Raw genomic sequence first — 22,361 nt, 5'->3', positions numbered from 1 at the left:
ATGGCAAACCTGACGTATTTTGTGATGGATAATTATATCAGCATATTTGTAATCTCTATAGGCATTGTGAATATGGCATTGCTGATACAATTGCCAAGTCAAGTGTTGGGATGACCTGGAGATTGAATCCCAGGCTCAGACACTCAACACCACACCCAGAAATAACTGGCCATGTAACCTTGAGCAAGTTACTTAATCCTGATTGCTTAAAAAAATAAAGTCAGGGACACTCACCTCCATGAGTCTAAATCCTGTCTCAGATACCGTGTGACTTTCTTAAAATGACTTAAGGGTAAGTCACTTAACTTTTTTTTGCCTCAGTTTCCTCTTTTATAAGATGACCTGGAAAAATAAATTGCAAACTTCTTTAGTATCTTTGCCAGGTAAATCTCAAATAGGGTCATGAAGAGTTGGAGACAATTGAACAATAGACAAATGTCCCATCTAGCACCCAAGCTTATGCACTCAATGGCTTTAATTTTCCAGAAAACAAAAGTCACCACCAATGATTTCAGATATGTAAAATTCATCTGCAGTGCCAATAACAACATTTTATAGTAAATGTATGTGTGTTGTATAGATTTTTGGTAAGACAGTCCAAAAGCTGTGATGTTATATTGTAATGCAATGATGGTTATCTTCATGAATGACTAGAAATGGTCAAATATGCAATATCTAAGGAACATCTTTCTTTGGTTTTGTACAGGCTATTATATGGTCATCTTAGTCTTAAGGGAAGTAGAAATACTACAAAAAGTGAATTAAATATGTCCCTAAGTCCAGATTTAAACAATATAGCATTGTAATTATTTATCAACAAAATACTTTAGCAGCTTAAAAATATGCAGCTATGGGACATCCCTTCTTTCAGAGTCCTTAGATGGTCTGCAAACCTAAGAGATAAAGTTAAAATCAGATATAGATTTTAAAAATTTCAACTAAAACTTTCATGGATAGATTGCAACTATGAACTTTTCTTTCACTAAATGTGAGCTCAAAGAGAGCAATGCAATTTTTGGACACCAATTATGGAAACGTGGGAACTGCCATTTTGTGTCCAAATGGTAACAGTTCTTTGAGCTCTGAGAGCAATGCAGCAAAGTAATCTGTTATTAGGAAGTGGAAAGTCCTCCATGTGAAGTATTAGATTTACTTTGATTACATTTTAAAACAAATTGAACATAAAGTGAATGAAAGTTCAGAATGACCTTCCCCCATGGGAGTGGGGAAGGAAGTCTGATTTTATTCTTAAAATATTTCCCCTATATCAGAATTGTAAGGTAGCAGACCACAAGACAGGATACTTTAATGCTTCATAAAGTATTTTAATACTTTTTTTTTTTCAAAACCTTGGGACCAGAAAAGCCCATTATATATTTTGTAATCAGACCACTCTTGGATTATAATATTACCAAGAAAATTTAAATCATACATTTATAGTTCACATATACTTACATCATAAATTTTTGGTGAGATTTATTGACTTTTTAACAGCTCTATAGAGCTTTCATAAAGTGCTTTGGGTTTTCCAGTTATACAGTGAAATTTGAGTCTTCTTACCAAGATGTATAGGAGTCAGGCTGCTTAGCTGTCATATACCTTCTTGAGTATAACCCTGAAATTTGCACCTGTCAGAATGATGAACCAGAGGAAAGTTACAGTAAGATGTACATTTCAACCCCCCTGAAAGGCACAAAAAGTCAGTTAGAAGTCCAGAGGTGAGAGGAAAGGACCTTCTCCTCATCCCAAGGAAAGTCAATGCTGATGTTTCCCAGTCCAACAATACACAGCACAGATATAGCCTGTAAGGTAATGGAAGGGAAGGGGAACCACATTTATATTGTGAGTACTATGTATCAGACACTGTGCTAAGAACCTTCTACAAAGGTTATCTCATAACAACTCTGCAAAGTAGGTAGGTGCAGTTCTTATCTCCATTTTCAGTTGGGAAAACTGAGATAAGAAGCAGTTATGTGACTTGCCAAGGGTCACACAGTTAGGAAGTATCTGAGTCTTTATTTGAACTTAGGTATTTCCAACTCCTGGCCCTCACAGTGCCACCTAGATGCTTAGATAAGCTGCCTATAAGCTTCTATGTTGGAGTCAGCAAGAGACAATCAATCTCCTAAGAAAAACCCAGAGTATTCATTAACGGACAGGGTGAGAACTTTCCTTGAGAAGCCACAGCAGGCAGCAATCAGCTCTATACTATGAACAATATATAAATAAAACATTCCCATGGAGATATTTTTGTCCAAATCTGTGACTTTGTGCAGCACACTCAGTGTGGAAATTCTCTCCACCAACACAGATGGAAATACTTCTATGACTTATACTCTTAGACAGTTGACTGGCACACTAGAAGGTTAAGCTACTTACATAGGGTAGATGCCAGACTTGAATCTAGGCCTTTCTCCCTCCCATCCTGGCTTTCTACCCCTGGTCTATAATGCCTCTCCATAACAACTTTAAAGAGATAAAAAATAGACTTTGATTTAGCAGTGGCCAATATTTTCTTGGTTGTCTTGTTTTTAATATTATCTCCATGATATTCCATTATTCTTTTGGAATCTTCAACTCTCTGCTATCTTTAACACTAAATTTTAAGTGCCTTTAAAAGTACATTGCCTCCATCATACATTTCTTTCTAATGTATCAGACTACTCTTCCTCATGTCATTTTTTAAATGCCATTTTGCTTCCTCATGTAGTAAATTAAATAATTAGAAACTTTTGCCAAATGTTGTAGTTCTATTGTCTTCAATGATGAGAACACATTGCATGGAAATACTTCCAGATATCTTACATTTTACACATATCTTGGAGTATTTCTTCCTTATTGATAAGTGCTCTTTAGACAATTTGAATTAGTTCAGTATTTGGCCAAACCTTCAGAGAGTCTGTTTTTCGGTTCTCTCCTCTACCATTTTTGTTTGATTTCTATGTTGTGTGAGGTAATTCTCATTCAAACTTTTCTCCATAATATTTTGGTCTTGATTTTGTACTCTTAGTCCATATTGCCCTCAGTTGCAATGCTGATCTAGCAAGCAGATCAAGAATTTGCTCACTGAGGTAATTTCTGGACTCTTTTATTTTATTTGTTATGGTAACTGTTTTACTTTGTTTAAATTTTTTAAAGAAGTGATGATAATCAGTCTTATGATCAAAGTCAAGAAAAGTCAAAATTGCTTTTATATATTTCCCATTTTTATCATTAATAGCCTTTTTGAATAGGTCACCTTGGAGTTATCATTTTATGATATGCTTTTTTCTATGTTTTATGATTTTTTCAAATATGGCATTTATTTTGACCTTTAACCAGTTAGTGTTTTATATGCACACAAATAGTTGACTTAGAAATGATCCACATTTTAACAAGACTCTTAAGATCTAGTTAATTTAATATTTTGTGATATTAAATTCTTTCCATATCCAGAATAGTGTAAATTTCTTCTAATAGGAATTATTTAGAAGATAGTCATTCAGCTTCCCAGTAATCTAGTATAATATTTGCAGAGTATTGACAAATACATTTAACTTTTCTCCCAAATTCATATGTATGCCTTCTTTAATTTCTTGATCTTACATCATACTTCCTAATATATTGTTTCTCCATTTTTCTCCCTTTTATACACATATACATTGAAGTGACACTACATGTCAAGGTGTGTATTGATTTGGCTTGAAGTATCTTGTCAAGAGTTTCAGAAAATTTCTTTATTTCTTTGTTCTAGACAGCAGATGTATGTTGAGATTTATTTCCAAGATAGTCTAATATCCTCATCACGAACAATTCAAATGTTATGAACAAGTGGTCAACGAAATGCCATTTCTTGTTGTTTTATATACAAGATTAAATAAATAAATGAACTTTGATCTTATAGTTTAATATGGTAGAGAATATGGAGAAAACTATGTATGTACACAAAAAGATATATACAGAATAAACTAGAGATAATTTTGGAAGGCACTAAAATTAATGAGCATGAGGAAATGGTATGGAAGGCAAAATTCACCAGTTATTAGTATTTTAAAGCTAAGTTATTTCTTTACCATTGTTTACTATGTGGAAAAAAAATATGTACTTTCTAGCTTATTTTGTTTTGCCACTGCAAAAGGAACTAGTATAAATACTTTTTACATAAGATTTTCTCCTTTGTTATTTTATTTCTATTATTTTCCAGATATAAACCTAGAAATGGTATAGTGATGTTGTGCAGCTTAGTAACACTTTATGTATAATTAAAAATCATTTTTGAGAATAGTTGTACTAATTGATTTACTCAATTACCAACTATTACCATGTGCCTGTTTTCTCATAGCCCCTCCCACATTTATCATTTGTCCTTTTTTTTGTCATCTTTATCAGTCTAACGACAGTGAAGTGGAACCTCAGAATTGTTTAATTTGTACTTCTCCAATTAGTAGTGATTTGGTGCATTTAAAAATATGGTTGTAGATAGGCAAGTTTTGTTTTGGAAGAGTTAGAAACTCAGGTGGGTATAGAAATCTGTCTTACCATACAGGAAAGCAGGAGGGGATAGGGATAAGAGAAGGGGAGCACATAATAGAAGTCAGGGAAGATTGGGGTAGGTAAAAATCAGAAGCAAAACACTTTTAGAAATGGACAAGGTAAAAGGTGAGAGAATAGGATAAACAGGGAGAAAATAGAATGGAGGGAACTATATAGTTCATGATCATTACTATGAAGTAATATTTCAGTGAGTTTCCCTGATAAAAAACAAAAATCCACCATGTGACCTTGGACAAGTCACTTAACCCCAATTTCCCTCCAAAAAAGAAAGAATAAAAAAAAATTTCATTCCTCAAACTTATAAAAACTGAGTCAATTTCATAGAAATAAGAACCATTCCCAATTGTTAAATGGTCAAAGGATATGAATAGGCAGTATTCAGAAAAAGTAATGAAAATCATATGAAAAAATGCTCTAAATCACTATTGTTTAGAGAAATGGAAATTAAAATAATCCTGGGCTACCACCACATACCTATCAGATTTACTAATATGACAGAAAAGGAAAATGATGAATGTTCAAGGAGATGTGGGAAAATTAAAAGACTTATATACTATAGGTGAAGTTGTATACAGATTCAACCATTCTGGAGAGCAATTTGGAACTATGCCCAAAGGGCTATAAAACCATGGATACCCTTTGACCAGGAAATACTACTACTAGATCTATATCCCCAAAAGATTGGGGAAAAAAGACTTATGTGTATGAAAATATTTTTAGCAGCTCTTTTAGTGCTATCAAAGAATTGGAACTTGAGGGGATGCCCATCAATTGGGGAATGGCTGAACAAATTTCATATGATTGTGATGGAATACTATGCACTTAAAGAAATGATGAGCACTATGCTATCAGAAAAAAAGCATAGTTACATGAACTGATGCAAAGTGAAATGAGCCAAACCAAGAGAACACTGTGCACAGTAACAGCAATACTGTATGATGACCTACTATGAATAACTTAGTTAATTCTAGCCATACAATGATCCAAGACAATTCTGAAGGATATTTGGTGAAAGGTGCTATCCATCTCCAGAGAAAGAAGTGATAGAGCTTGAATGCAGATCATAAAGATTTTCCTTTAATTTCTTTATTTTTTGTCTGTGTTTTCTTTCACAGTATGACTTCCATGGAAATGTGTTTTGCTTGACAACACATGCATAACCTCTCTATCAAATTACGTTCCTTTTCAATGGGGTAGCGGGAGGAATGAGGGAGAGGATTTGGAACTCAAAATTTGAAAATGAAGAAGGTTTAAATTGTTTTTACATGTATTGGGAAATATCCAATTATTAAATTATAAAATTCAAAAAAAGATCTCCATGTCTGCCCAAGTTTAGAGGAAGTGAATGAATTCACAGAATGCAAGACAACCTTAGGGAGATGCTCATGGTCTGGAAGCCAGAATGTCAGATGAGAGAGTGAAAAGATAGTGGTTCTCAGGATTTGTCTAAATGAAATTCAACAAATATTTACTAATTTCTTGCTAGGTACAAAACATTGTGCAAAGCCCTGGGAGGATGCCAGCATTTAAGCCTTTGAATGAATACAGATAAGCCAGAGGGGAAAAAAAAACTCAATGATTTTGTCATCTTATTTTGTTGTTTATTGTAATAGTAGGACAGTTATTTGTGAAGTCTAAAAAGTGCTTAGATTTAGGTATGACTAGAGGCTTTAGACCATTTTATATGTTTAATTCTTCCTGGTGTCTTACTTTAGATAGAGTTTCATAAAACAACTGGAAAAATCTCAACATGTTTGACTCATTTTAGGACTTAGGGGATTTTCAGAGTATTTCTAAATTGAAATTTTGAGAATCTTGCCAACTACTACATGAGGTATAAAGTTCTCTTGATTTTCAATGGGTGTGATATTTTACTCTTGAAATTCTCAGCTAGTTTTCTTTAACAAAACTTAATCAGCTATAAAGATTATAAAAGAAGGATGACATCTGGCAAAGTTGAAAATATTATCTGTGTATTGAATTCTAGGCCAAACATTATTGTTTGGTAACAATATTCCGAGTGACAGAAATGCACAAAATTACTGAGTGCTGGGGTTTGTGCTTCAAACTTCGATTCAGCTGGCAGAAATGTAAAACCATGTGTCCCTGGAAAGGGAGCTGCAGATGACACAGGCATAAATCCAGCAGATCAGAAATGTTTCCATTAATAATGGCTTTAATGGTCTTTTTCTTTAGGTCTATCTATGTTAGAAGGTTGAATATCATCTTGGCACAGCTATCTTTCAGCTTAGTCAAAATCTTTATGAAGTCAAAATCATAGTCAAATATTTATGAAAACATTATATATATTAGAAATCCTCATGCTCCAAGTACCTAGAGAAACATCAAATTTTGAACACTTGAGGAGAATTACAACAAATCAGTTATACAACTGCATAAGGGTGATAAGTTATTTTTTTGTGCCCAGGGAAAGTAATTAGAAACAAAAATAAATTATCCTTAGCTATTTTCAGAAAAAAAAATCAATTGAAAATCAAGGAGTTTGGGGCGGCCATGTAGCACAGTGAGTAAGAGCACCGGCCCCAGATTTGGGATGACTTGGGATCAAATCCGGGCTCACACACTCTACACCCACCCAGAAACATCTGGCAGTGTAACCTTGATCAAGTTATTTAACCCCAATTGCTTAGGAGTAGCCAGGTGGTGAAGAGAGTAAGAGCACAGGGCCCAGAGTCAGGATGACCTGGGACCAAATCCGGGCTCAGATACTTAGCACCACACCCAGAAATAACTGGCCATGTAACCTTGAGCAAGTTACTTAACCCCAATTGTTTAAAAAAAAAAAGAAAGAAAATCAAGGAGATCTAATGTACTACCATATGGGGAAGAGGAGGAGATATAAAAATATTCCAAATACAGAAGGACCTGGGACATCAAACAACTGGAAGAAATCAGCTTGGGTGTGATCCTTTTTGAGGGAGATGGAAACAAAATTGGAGCTTTCAATATTAGCTTTTTTTTTGCTTAGGGTCAGCAAGTGCTACCAATTTCCCCAGTCTTTCAGAACCTAGGGATAGAGTCCTGGCTTAGTTTTGACTATTAAAAGTTATTCTCAGACACTAGAATGGAGTAAATATTTGTATAAATATTTTCAATACAGACTTTAAAAGTTCATTCTAACTAAATTCTTTGGTTTTTTAACTAAACTAAAAACCCTTATAAGTGCAATTATTCATATGTAAGGGAAGTAAAAAATTCTGAAAGATTTTCTTTAATTTTTTCTCCTTTACAAATGGAGTTGAAAAAAAGTTACTTTTTCTAGTCAATAAAATGTAACTTTAGATCTTAGTTGAATATGTTGTTCTCTCTCTCTCTCTCTCTCTCTCACTCTCTCTCTCTCTCTCTCTCTCTCTCTCTCTTTTTTGCTTTTTATTTTTTTGGAGGGCAATTGGGGTTAAGTGACTTGCCCAAAGTCACATAGCTAGTAAGTGTGTCAAGTGTCTGACTGAATTTGAACTCAGGTCCTCCTGACTCCAAGGCTGGTGCTCTATTCACTGTGCCACCTAGCCACCTCTGTTATCCTCTTCTTTATCATCTCCAATGACTACCTCTTACCCCTAGAATGCAACAGAAATTTCTCTTTAACAGCCCTTCGTGATCTAGCCTCAATTACCTTTTTCAACCTTACTATATATCACTCCCCTTCCAGCAGTCTATGTTCCAATCAAATTATCTCCTCACACATATAATTTAATTTTCCACATCTATATCTTTTTATTGACTGTTCTCTATTAGGCCAGAATGTACTCTCACCTCTTCTCTATCTCTTAAAATTCCATATTTCCTTGAAAACTCTGCTGAAACAATTCTTTTAATGAAAGTGCTTCCAGAAGCCCCCGTCCTCCCTGTCAGTACATTCCTCCCCCAAATTTACCTAGATTATGTTTTATTTTTATAAGGCAACTCAATGATGCTTTGCCTTCACTCATTAGACTTACAGTTAGGAAAGCCCCAATTTTTTCACACCTCTCTTACTACAAGCTACTCACTTAATCTCTCTAAACCTTAAATTCTTCACTTGTCAAATCAGGATATTAATAGAAGCTACCTTACAGAATTGTTGTGAGGATAAAATCAGATAAAATATATTTAGCTTTTTTCCCCCAAAAATTTAAAGTATTGGGAAACTTTAGACTTCATTTCTCTTACTAACTAGCTGTGTGACCTTAAAGAAGTCCCATAATCTCTCTGTTTTGATCTTCTTCTGACTCTGACATATCTGCGTTTGTGATTCTTTAAGTTTCATTCAAAATCCTAGAGTAGTTTTGGTTGCATGAAATCCAATCACCATATGATTTACATTTTAAAAAAAAGTTAAATGAAAAGTTAGTAACATCATTTTTTTTATCATTACATTGAAAAAAAAACCCTCTTTAATTATAAAACTAAGGTTTTCCTTTTACAAATAGTTATTTTAGTGTAGTGAAGGAACCCTATGATTTTGTCAACTCCTCTACACCCTCAAATAAAGGGGTAGGACAAATTCTGGTTTGATTTTTGGTTTAGAATCTAACCATTATGCTATCAGACTGTGGAACCTGCTTTTTAGGAGGACATTCTTTGTTATGGAGATAACACACCTTAACAAGAAAAAAAAAATCCCCTTATATATCCTTCTTAAAGAAGTTGTTTCTTATTTTCAGACTTTTTTTAAAAAGGCTTTCAATGGTCTCAAAAGAATGTTTTGTACTTATTTTCCATGCTTATGCCCCTTTTTCAGTTTGTGCTTCCTTGGCCTCCCTTCCCCCCATCTTGATCCACACTGGACCATTGCAATGAACTCCTGACCACTGACTGATGTACTTAGGATGTGTTTGTACAACATGGAACTTATTTCATACCACCTTGCTCAGTGAGGTTGTTGAAGCTTCCCTCCCCTTGGGCAGAAGGGTGAGGGAGTGTTGGGACACTGGCTTCAATAAGCAACTTTTTATGATGTCTAATCATGTGCAAATGTGTTAAAATTGGTAGTTTTTAGCAAACAGTTATGGAGCATATTACCGTAAGGCATTTGTTCATGGCGTGACAATGATTGGCCTCTGGCCACTTAAATGTTTTATTTAATAATGTGGGAATTTCAGTGTGTTTTCCTTTCATTATTTTTAACTTGAAAACAGAAACAGAAAGCCCCTTCTTTCAAGTTAAAACTTTACCGCCTAAAGTCTGTCAAAAGCAATATAAGCATCTGGATTTTAGAGCAGGAGCTTTTACAGGATGTTAATTTAATATACTGGCATATTTCATGCATACTTTTTATATTTTGTATGCTTGAAGCTATCTCTAGAGTGGCCACCCAAGAATAATAGACTTATTTTTATAAGTCCATACATTGAAGCAGAAAGTATTCTCCATATAATACTGCAAATTTAAAGCTCAAGTTGACAACCTTATATTTAAAACAGCATTTAATGTGTCAACTTCTATGCACCAATGTTCACTTTAGAGGAAGACACAGGTTTACATAACCAAAGGCTAAGCTTTGCACTCTTTTAACCTCCAATATTCCCACCTTTCTTCCCACTAGAAGGATCTAGTTCTACTAAAAAGAGGTACTGAGATTTCTCTAAAAGGTATGTTTTCCCACTGCAATTGTCTATGTTAATGCTGTACTTTACAAGAAATTTCTTTTAATTGAATACTCTGGGAAACAAAATGTATTTTTAGAAGTTTACAGTACAGAACAGCAGCAAGATGCTTTTCAACCAAACAATGGAAAATGTATTATATTTTCTAAATACAGTAAGATAACAAAGATATACATACAAAACCACACCAAAATTGACTTCAGCGATCTGTTATATGACTCACTTTAAAATCACAGTTGTTTTCATTAATAAAAATAAGTAATGGTTATCTGTGTTATCTATGCCTTACCTTTTCAAAATGAGCTTGAGGTCTACTTAACTTGGGTATTTGAGAGATCCATAAACACCAAAATATTGTGGCCCCAAGAAACTGCAGCATGCACCATTTCTATATCCCAGTAACACCACCTTAGCACAGGGGCTAAACCAGGTTCACGGTAACCAAGAGGCTTCAAACCTGTTGATGACTTAGGGGGATGTGTATCCCAAGCACACGAAAACTTTTCCTGGAGAAATGGACAGATGACAATATTTTTCTTTCCAATGGCCCTGAAGGCAACTGAAGCAGGTGATGTAGAGTGTGTAAGCTTGATTAGACATCAGGGATGCCAAAGTCATCTGCATTCTAGATCATGTCCAAGCATCCTGACTTTTGTCTTGCTACTATAATTTCATGAATCTGGAAGAGAGAGTGAGGCTGATGACTTTGTGTAGCTCTACCTCACTTAAATCCAGTTCATTTGAGGACCCTGCAATGTCATCAGTCCTCTTTGAAAATGAAGGGCAAACAACAACAGATATAGAGAAAGAAAGAACTTTAGAATCCATTAAGTATGACTGCTAAAAAGTGAAAAGTGAGGCAGCCACATGTAAAAGTGAATAGAACACTGGCCGTGGAGTCAGGAGATCCCAAGTTCAAATATGGCCTCAGACACTTAACACTTACTAGCCATGTGACAAGTCACTTAACCACAATTGCCCTGCCTTCCTCCCTCCAAAAAGAAAAAAAAGAACTGAAAAATAAGTTGTGACATGACAGGGTTACACAGTTGTTTATTGTGGAACGGAATCCAGGACATCCTGTCTCCAAGTCCAGGGCTCTATACACTAGAACAACATGTATTTTGATGAGAATGGAAAGGAGAGAGACAGAGAGAGAGAGAGGGAGAGACAGAGAGAGAGAGAGAGAGAGAGAGAGACAGAGAGAGACAGAGACACAGAGACAGAGAGACAGAGACAGAGAGGGAGACAGAGGTAAACAGAGACAGAGACAGAGACTAAAACAGAAAGAGCCAGTGAGACACATACAGAGACAGGGACAGAGACAGAAATAGATAGAGATAAGGAAAGAGACTGAAAGATACAGAGAGAGAGATGAATGGAATGGAGGAATGGAGAAAGGAGGCTAGGAAGGAAAGAAGGTTGGAAGGGAAAGAGGAAGGGGGGGAAGAAGAGAGGAGTGAAGAAAAGAAAGAAGAGATAGAATGAAAGAAAACAAATGAAAGAAGGAAATAAAAAGGGAAGAAAAAGATGGGAAAAAGGATTGATTTTTTGTGTACATTTTATACATATGTTCAATTTATCCTCATAATATTCAAATTAATTTACAGAAATCAAGCCACCAGTAGAAAAAAAAAAGTTGGAGTGAAAGGGAGCATATTTGAGTGCCATATGAGCTCTTTCCTTTCAAGATGTAGTGCTTATAGGTCTTGATCCAATTAAGGGAGAAAAAAGATCTTTTAATTTTCCATTTGAAGCAGCTGAACCCACCTCAATCTCCACATAAAGGTCAGGTATTGATAACTGTATTTCTTGGAAAAAAATACTTAACTTCTCTTACAACAGCCAACCAATGTAGAGCATCATGATTTGATTCTTTAGTGATGACTATTGATATTTTTAGGGTTACAAACCTTCCTTATTCACCTGGACAGGTAGTTACTCTACATTAAGATAAAAAACTAAAAACAAGGACTTCTCCATGTCTTTTTTTCAAGCTATAAAGGTATCATTTATAATAATCAATTTGGTGTTGATATATAGAATCTTGATCTTCGAATTGGAATGATTGTCATGTGATCATCTAGTCTGACCTCTACTCAAATCATGAATTTCATTGACAATCTAGCCTTTTAAAAATTACTTCCTTTTGGGATCTTTTTCAGGAGGTGATCAGTGGATTCTTTCAACCTCTATTTTGCCCTCTGGTTCTAAAACATCAGGGCAGTTTTCTTTGAGAACTTCCTGGAGGATGATTTCTAGGTTTTGACTTTGATCATGGCTTTCAGGTAGTCCAATAATTTTTAAATTATCTCTCCTGGATCTATTTTCCAGGTCAGTGGTTTTTCCCATGAGATATTTCACATTGACTTCTATTCTTTCATTTGTTTGGATCTGTTTAACAGCATCTTGATTTTTCTTAATGTCACTAGCTTCCCTTTGCTCCAATCTAAATCCAAGGGAACGATTCTCCCCATTGAGCTTTTGAGATTCTTTTCCCATCTGGCAAATTCGGATTTTCAAGGCATTCCTCTCCTCATTGCCTTTTTGAGGCTCTTTTGCCAATTGAGTCAGTCTGTTTTTAAAGGTGTGATTTTCCTCAGTCAGGCTGTTGACTCTCATTTAATAATTTTCTTGAATCATTCTCACTTCTCTTCCCAGTTTTTCCTTCTCTTCTCTTATCTGCTTCTTAAGGTCCTCTATGGCCTGTAACCAGCTTGTATTTTCCTTTGAAACTTTTGGTGCAGGAGTTCTGACTTCACTGTCTTCCTCCTGTTCCATGATTTCCTCCTTTTTGTTCCCAAAATAGGAGTCTAATGTTGGAGTCTTCTGTTTGTTTTGCTTCCTTTGTCTGGTCGTGTCCCCCCTAAGTCACTTGATCCCTGGCCTTTTTGCCACAATAGTACTCTGTCACCAGACAGGGGAGCTTTTGTCCCAAAATGCTGGGGTTTTATCAGCTGTTGGAAGTATTAGATGGGTGCCATCCCTGACATCTCCACACACTCTGGCAAGCTGGACACACAGCCCAGGACCTCCACCCAAGACGGCAATCCATATCCAAGCAGTTTAAAGCAAGACCTATTACCCCTCAGACTGGTTCTTGGTCCCCCCACACTCTGCAGGTGAGGAGTTAAAGCTGCCATGTGTGGCTGGCTGGCTGTGCCAGTCTCTCAGGGGCTTCTCGTCCTGTGGGCAAAAGGTACTCACTCCCACTTACTGGGTCCCAAAGTCCAGATTGCACTGTCCTCTGATTTTGTTTTTCACATCTATGTGTTGATAAATCTAGAAAGGGCCACAGCTGCTAATGATCTGGAGTCCCTCCTGCCAGTGGCTGGTCAGGCCCACCATGGGGCTACAGCCTCGCTGTGGGGCTGTGCTTGGCTCCCAGAGAGCTGCACTGGCCGATTCCTGCCAGCCTGCCAGGTTAGCTTCTATGTGTCATTTTGTGGGTTCTGCAACTCCAATGTTTGTTTAGAGTCCCCTTTTTACATGGATTGGGGAAGGTGGAAGCCAGAGCAGTGGGTAGGTCTTGCTTCTACTCAGCCATCTTGAGTCCACCCCACTTAAAAATTACTTCCAATGGCAGAGATCTCACAACTACAATTTTACTCTTTCACTATTCTACTCTTCAAAAACAGCTCCAATATTTTTAAAAATTGTTATTATTCATTATTATTATATTAATTTTGTAATATATTAAGTTCAATCAATTAATCAGAAGGCATTAGTTTAGTGTCCACTGTGTGCTAGACACTGCATTAGTAGAGGGGTGGTAACCTGCAACCTTGAGACCCTCTAAGTCCTCAAATGTGGTTCTTTGACTGAATTCAAACTTCACAGAACAACCCCCCATAAGGGGTAATGACCTACAGTTTAAGAAATGCTGGAGCACTAAGATATTAAGTGATTTGCCTAGGATCACATACTCAGGATCTGTCATAGGTAAGACTTCAACTCATGTCTTTCTGATTCCAAAGTCAGGTCTCTATCCAGTTCCATGCGTTTATTAAAAGTGCTCAATTTCATATTAAATTTTTACCTTTCCAGCTTCTTCCAATTGTTTGCTCTCACTGAGACCAGAATTATTTCTTATGACACTTTGTAACTGGTCACCATTCCCAAAGCAGTTGAGTTTCATATGGGCAATTCACAATACTCCTTGTTCTCTGATGTTACTTTTAGCACCATCATTGAGCAACCTTTCCTCTATTAAGGTTCATAATGTTCAAATTTGTTATCCAATCCAAATTCTAGCCACCTTCTTTTCCTTTCCTTAATGGGTCCAATGCTTGATTCACAGTGTTTCTTTCCTGACTCCTGCCCTTATATTAGGAAATTTGATTACAATCAAATAATCTAATTTCTACGAATCCTCACAATAATACAAAAAGGCAATGCTACAGAATTTTAAAAGGGTACAGTAGAATAGTTAACCAGTCAGTAAGCATTTATTACAGATATGCTATGTACCAGAAACTATGCTAATCCCTGAGCATATAACAAAAGGCAAAAAAAGTCCCTGCCCTGTAGGAGATTAGTCTATAATGGGGGAGACAACATGTAAACAAGTATGAACAAACAAGCTACATATAGAAAAAAATAAAAAAAAACAGCAAGAAGGGCCTAGAATTAAGAATTGGGAATGACTTCCCATAGAAGGTGGGATTTTACCTGGGATTTGAAGGAAAACAGAGAATCCAAGAGGTGGAGATAAGGGAGGGGAGGAGAGAATAGATAGAAATAATGACTCAGGTAGCCTCTGACTGTTAAATGAAGAAGACGTGGGAAGCTCAAACTTCTAAGTTACCTTGGCAGGGTATAACCTATAGATATATCCCCAAACCCCTTTCTTCATCTCTGCCCCAGATAAGTTTGAATATCAACTAGTAGCCAATTCTCCAGGCGCCTCCCTTTTGCCTCTAGCACAAATTATAGCACCATTCCTCCAGGTTCATTCCTCCCTTCCACTAGTGCCTAGTCTTGCTAAACCCAAATAAAAATCCTATTAAAATAACTAGATGTTACAGGTTTGGCAAAGTGCCTAATTCTTTCCAAAGCCCCAGTGAAGATCCAACAGACCAGCTCTGTCTTCATCTTCTCTGACTAACCTTCATTTTTTACATATGCTATCCCAATAAAGTTGAATTACTTTGTTCCTTTGTGCGTTCCATATTTGTTTATAAAAGATGATTATTCTAAAATTTCCTAAACTTCTACTAAGATAACAGAATATAAACATTGGGGATGGTTAAAGCAAATAAGGATAAGAATAAAGTGGCATATAGCAGCTCAGTTGAATACGTACTTAATGTCGTGTATCTGGATAAAAGGATTTAGGGCAGGAAGAAGTTGTAGTTGAGACTGGAGATGTACATTAGCTATAAGGGAAGGCAAAATCATAGAAGGCAGAAATGGTCAGTTAGTCTCCTCATTTGCTTCCAAATATTGTTGGTCCTGATGATTAAGTTATTGTTGCCTTCTTTCTTGCTTTCCACATGAATGCCAATAGCAACACCATTAATTGACACAGCCACTTTCTTTTGAAAAATGAAATTATCAGCAAGGATTTCTTGTGCCTGGGAGAGGTTCTGAGTTTTCAATATTAAAGGGCAGTAAACTTAATGTTGTCCTTTGGAATAATTTTAAAATGAATTATTGAAGGGACAGTATGTTAGTATTTAGAAATGGAGAAATTTACTATATGCAAATATGGTTTCATTAAAATCACACCATACAGACTAATCTTTCCTTTTTTTAAAACAACAATTCTAGATTTATAGATTAGAGGGGTTCTAAAGACAGAGTATATCTGAACTTTTAGTAAGACCATTGGTAAAAATCCATCACAATATCCTGGTGGAGCAGATGGGAAGAGATGGATTGAATGAGAATGCAGTCAGGAGGGCTTAAAATTGATACATGGAATGGATCCAAAGGATGTTGATTAATGGAGTAATGTCAAATTCGAAGGAGGAATCTAGTGTAGACCCCTAGGGATATGTCTTTGATCCTTTTCAAACATTTTTTATCAGCAACTTGGATAAAAATATGAGGAAGTGCTAATATATCAGATGATACACCCTGGATCCCAAAAGATTCCCTGGGCTCCAACTATGGATATGATCTAATAAGATAAATATTAATAAGTCTAAATCAGAATTTGGACTTTTGCTTACTTCTGCCCCCACCCCCATAAAAAATAAGATGGGTTTATATATTTAATATAACTTAAAACCACTCCACCTGAAGAAATGCCTAGGACATGTAATGGATTGTAAGTGCATTATGAGTCACAAATTTAATACGGCAGCTTACTAATTATTCCCAATATTTCTAGTCTCTCGTATCTCCAATTCATCCTTCATGATTTCTAGTTAATATTCCTGAAAACACAGGGCTGATTGCATCACTTCTTTGTTGAAATATCTTCAATAGTTCACTATTGGTTCTAGGAGATAATAAAAAAATTCCTCAGTCAGACATTTAAAGCTTTCATATTCTGGTTTCCATCTACCTTTGTTGATTTAATCCATGTTACCCTTTAATCCTTTCTATGTTCTAGTCAAACTGACTTTATAATGTTCCAGAATTTAATATTCTATCTTCTTTCTCTTATGCCTTTGTCTGACTTGTCCCCAATTATTGCAACCTGTTGTCTCCCAACTCCTTTCTCCTAGGAAAACTCAACTGCTGATGGAACTGCCACCTCCTATGTAAAACTTTTTTTTTTCTGAGTCCCCCAGCAGTTATTTGTGAATTATTACCTTTGATTTCAAAAAAATAATTTCTTAATTATTTCTCTGTTAACATGTAATGTTAACCTTTCCCTTGATCAAGGAAAAATGTAAGTTGCTAGTGCATGTTTTAAGAAGAGTGACAAAGGACCCTGAATACTAAGATCAGTCAAAAAGAGTTTATGAGAATACATTCATGTTCAGCCATTTCCCACTCTTTATAACCCCATTTGGGATTTTCTTGGCAAAGGTATTGGAGTAGTTTGCTCATTTTTACAGATAAAGAAATTGAGGCAAAGAGAGTTAAGTGATTTGCCCACGGTCACAAAGCCAGTAAGTGTCTAAGGCTGGATTTGAACTCAGATGCTGATGACTCCAGCCTACAATAAAAAGAAAGTGGATATGATACGAGTTTTTTTTTAATATTTGAATTGCTCCTCTGGGATTAGATTCCTCTTTGTCTGAAAGGACAGAATTTAGAAGCATATAATACATTTTAGAATTCATTAGCCGTCCACTAAAACTTACCCTCCTCCAAATTTTCTTATTTTAAGTTTTTTTTTAAATACCACCATTTTTCCAGGTTCATAATTTTGGCATTATGTTTAACTGCTCTCTTATTTTCACCCTACATGAATTACTACATCTTGCCATTTTTTACCTACTTATCTAGGTGAAGTACCAAATAACTTATGGCATTTCTCAAATCCAATCTTTTCTCTTTACTTACACAATTACTATCTCTTTTTCAGGTTCTCCTCACATCTTGCCTAGACCAAGGATTCTCAAAGTGTTTTCTGGGAATCCCTAGGGTTCTCTGAGACACTTTGGGGAGGCTCCACATGATAAGAATTATTTCATAATAAGACATTTTAACTTCTAATATGTTAAATTCAAATAGATATAGGCCACATGAATAAAAATTCTTTTGGGTGGGGGAGAGCAGATATTCAGAGTATAAAATGGTTCTAAGGTCAAAAAATGTGAGAACCAGTCTAGGCCATGGAAGTGACTTTTGAATTCCAAATTAATATGTCTGCTTCAAGTCCTTCCAACTCCAATCATACTTCTAACTGAAAAAGTGATTTTCCTGAAATGCAGGTGTGACCATGTCTTTACTCTGCTCAATAAATTCTAGTGGATCCTTATTATCTGTTGGATCAAGCATGAACTCCTGTGGCTTTTAAAGATTTTTATAATCTGTCCCCAGCCTGCCTTTCCCACCTTCATTATTCCTTGTTTCCTTTCCCACTCTATATGGTGAAGTTAACTCATGCATCTTTTTTGACCTGTAACATTCTATCACCTATATCCTTGCCTTTCTATTGGTTATCCCTCATACCTGAAATGCACTCCTTCTTCACCTCTTTCTCATAAAATTTCACTGTTCCTTAAAGAAAACTTCAAACAATGTCTTCTAGAATATCTTTTCTGAAACCCCATCTCATTTTCCCTCCCAAATAACCTAGTTTTAATTGCTTTGTATTTGTTGTTCTTATTTATACTGAATAAAATAATATATGTAGTGTTATATCCCCCATAGATTATATGTTTCTAGAGATCAGGGATTGTTTAATTATATTTATTTGTATGGTTAGGGGTGGAGAACCTAAAGCCTCGTGGCTACACATGGCCCTCTAGGTCCCCAAGTGCATCCCTTTGACTGAATCTAAACTTCATTTTTTAAGAAGTGCTGCAGTGGTTGTGAGTGGAAAAAGTTGAAGAAGTCCTACTCTAAAACACTCTCTAAAATGAGAAGTTTCAGAGAAGGTACTGGACTGCACTGGTAGAAGGACTTTTCCCATTCAGCATTTTGTAATACCAATAAAATCATAAAATCGGTTAATAATCCTTTCAATGATGTCAAAGAAATCTCTTTCTCTTCAATATTCTCTTTTTTTCTCCCCCTTTTTTTTCTCACAGAGCCAAGAAAAGGATAATAGATGAACAGATTTAATGCTGAATTGGCATCTACCTATAAAACTTTCAAAAAACTAGAAGGTCTACAAGGTGTTGAGTGGATTTCCAAAAAAGAAGTTTTGGAAAGAAAAGAGAAAGAATCATATAAGATTCACACAAAGAACAAAAAGCAAAAATAGATTGTGGTTAGCACTTTTAGAGGGAAACCCACAATGATGAGGTTTGCATATATTTGTAAATACAAATATATATATATACATATATATGTATATATATATTTATAGATAAAACCCATTGAATAATATTAAAGTGATTTCCTGAAAACAGCTCCAGAAGGACTTCTGCTTGCCTTTTTTCTATTTTAATTAATTTTATTTTGATCAAGAAATAGCACATCTATAGTTATTTTTGCTTTTTAGGCCAGATCAGTGATTGTATTGGTATTGAGAAATATCAGTGAGGAAACCCCCTATACCAATATATGTCTACATCTCTGCAACTTGTAGTCTGAGAATTTCCTGGGGTACCTGAGGATAAGTGACTTCTCCAAGTCCACATATCCAGTATTTATCCGAAGCAGGGCTTCAACTCATGTCTTCTAACTCCAAGACTAGAACTCCATTTCATTCCTACTTTATTTTATGATATTCTATAATTTACATTTGACATCAGTTCAGTTTGTTTTCCCTAGTTATCTATCATAGACAGTTGTGATAAGTAGTTGAACTTCAGTTGCATCTACTTATTCAAATCTTATCCTTGCTGATATGTCAGTTTGTTAATGTACTTAATAAAACATGAATATCACAATAAAACAGTGAAAAAACAACCAGTCAGGATATAATCTCAATTGAATAGCAATGGGCATACCAATAGAAACAAAAGCTGTTGAAATAGAATCACAACTATGGTCAAACAGTTCTCTTAATGGAGAACTGTTATTTGTTCTCCTGACTTCCTTCCTATGAAAAAACATTCAGTGATTGGTAGATAAAGACCTACAGGCTACACAATAGGGATGTATAAAATCATGCTTAATTAGGGATGGGAAGGCAGAAATGGTGCCCTCCAGGTCAGGCATATACACCTCCTTGGTAGTCTTTGGAGAATATCATACTTAGGAGCGTGGAGAGGAGGTGAATATGTAGCCTGCTGAGGGTAATGCTGTTGGGTACAATGCAGAGCAATGTCCAGAAAAGATGCAGGGGGCAGCCCAAGCAGTGAATCTCCAATAATGAGGTTCTGGTTGAAGGGTAGGTACTAATCATTGGAGTATTGCTAGACCAAGTCTGTTTATTGGGGAATGGCTAAAAAGGTAGCAGTATATGAATGTAATAGAAAATTATTGGGTTGTAATAATTGTAAAACTGTATACGTATTACTATCTACTAAACTAGAACTCTTTCCCCCACCTCAGAAGCCATCCTCTGTAACAAATATGTGGAAACCAGCAAAACAAATCAACATTTGATCAATGTCTTAGAAGGGATATTTTGTCTGCATTTCAAATCCATTGCCTTTCCATCAAAATGTGGGAGGCATGTTACATTATTGGTCTTTGAAAATCACTGTGTCTTGCTGCTTTGTACATTTTCCTTGGAAATAAAAACTGTTTTTGCTTTATATTATTTTTGTGGCCTTCTCAAATATTGTTTTGCTCATTTAATTCCTTTCACTTTCTATCAGTTCATAAAAAGTTTATGTTTCTTTGAAACCACACTATTCCATTATATTAATATAACACAACTTGTTTAGCCATTCCCTGAGTAGCACCTACTTTGTTTCCAGTTCTTTCCAACTACAAAAACATGCTACTGTACATATTTCTATATGTATGAGTCTTTTCCTTTTATCCTTGTGTAATTTTGCTACAAATTTGTTAATTTTTAAAATCTATGCATATGATATTTGTGTGTGAGTGTGTGTCACACACACACATTTCTTTAAAAAAAAAAGGAAGCCACTAATAGTAGTTTGCATTTTCTTATACAAGCTTCTTTCCTTTTATTGTGTATTTTGTGTATTGGAATGTTTGTATCTGATAATGATTTAAGTTCACAATCAAAAAAGAAAGAATCCAAATTTTAAAAGAAATAAATGAAATAAAAATGGAAAAGAATGGGAAGATTTACACAAATGTACAAATAGCGAAGTAAGAAGAACATATATATTCAAAATAACTACCAAACTATAAGTGGGAAGAAAAACAACAAAACTGAACCTGGATGCTGTGAAAGGATAATTCAAGAAGATATATAACTCTTCTCCCACCATTTTTTTTTTGTGAAGTTGGGGGACTCTGACTATAGATATCACATTTAAAAACAAATGTTGCATGTTTTAGTTTTCTGAACCATTATTTTTCTCTTTTTTATGTGTTAGAAGAGATAGTTTTCTTTGGGGAGGGGAGAGACACTTAAGGACTATAGATGATGTAATAAAGGAATGTATAAAATCATTTTAAATTAAATATTACTGGGTCAGATAAAAGAAAACTGTGTTCCTTGTGATGACTTAATTACTTCATTGGCCTTCTACTGAAGATCAGAAGGAGCTTATCTTGCATTACCAACTCCTTCTTCCTTTCTGCTTTCCCCTCATCAAATGGGGCATTGTAAACTAGAAAACCTTACTTTACTATTCTTCAGTGACATAGTCATGGTTTCAAACAGACTTGCAAAGGGTGGGTAGAAATGCTACACAATGCAGCTTTCTCAAAGTCGACCAAGATGCAGGAATTGCTTTGTGCTGCTCTGCTTTAAATAAACACAGATAATTAAATCAATCTTTACAGCAGTAGAATAGAGCATCAATCCAAACTTTGCCCAGCCAAAGGCCACCTTGGCTCCTTGCCAGGAGCTGGAGGGCCAGAGCTAATTTGCATAAAATTGAACAGATTGCTACAGCTGCCATCCTCATTAATACCAAGGCATAATCACAATCATTTGACGTTCCATCCACATCACAACCACCTCCAGTGGCGTGCCACCCATTGCTTTGTGGGACCTGTAGTCTCTGAGATGTATTTCTGCCTTTAAAAGAAAGCATTTTTCTAATTTGAAGGATTTTTAAGAGCAGGGACTCATTAGTTTTCCATTTTAGTGTTTCATATTTAGGCATCACACATACTTTTGCTTAGAAGTACCTGCTAATTTTAGGGGATCCTTTTATGGTTATTAGGGTTTTTTTGTTTATTGTTTATTTTTTTTGTCAACAGTAGTATGTATCAGTCTTTTAGGAGACAAAGTTCTGTGATAAGTGGGGAAAAACAAAACAAAACAAAACAAAACAGTATTTGGCATCCATTGACCTCAATTCAAAGCATGGTTTTGTCACATTCTAATTCAGACTTCTCTCTCTCTCTCTGTCTCTCTCTGTCTCTGTCTCTGTCTCTCTCTCTCTGTCTCTCTCTCTTTCTCTTACTTTCTCTCTTTCTACCTCTCTCTTCCTTCCTGTCTCTCTCTCCTTTCTTTCTTCCTTCCTTCCTTCCTTCCTTTCTTTCTTTCTTTCTTTCTTTCTTTCTTTCTTTCTTTCTTTCTTTCTTTCTTTCTTTCTTTCTTTCTTTCTT

At 35.6% G+C, this 22,361-nt stretch overlaps 1 long non-coding RNA gene across 1 annotated transcript in view; it reads left to right on the top strand.

Annotated features, from left to right (window-relative positions):
- Positions 1–22,361, top strand: part of LOC138170011 (uncharacterized) — a 511,203-nt gene that overhangs the window by 405 nt on the left and 488,437 nt on the right. The window lies entirely within an intron of this gene.

This window comes from Petaurus breviceps, unplaced genomic scaffold (genome assembly GCF_028583685.1).
Source record: "Petaurus breviceps papuanus isolate PSGF00001 unplaced genomic scaffold, PetGlider_PUasm1.0 126, whole genome shotgun sequence".
Lineage (NCBI taxonomy): Eukaryota > Metazoa > Chordata > Mammalia > Diprotodontia > Petauridae > Petaurus > Petaurus breviceps.
The sequence above is the reverse complement of the archived record's forward strand: the minus strand, read 5'-3'. Positions and strand labels throughout refer to the sequence as shown.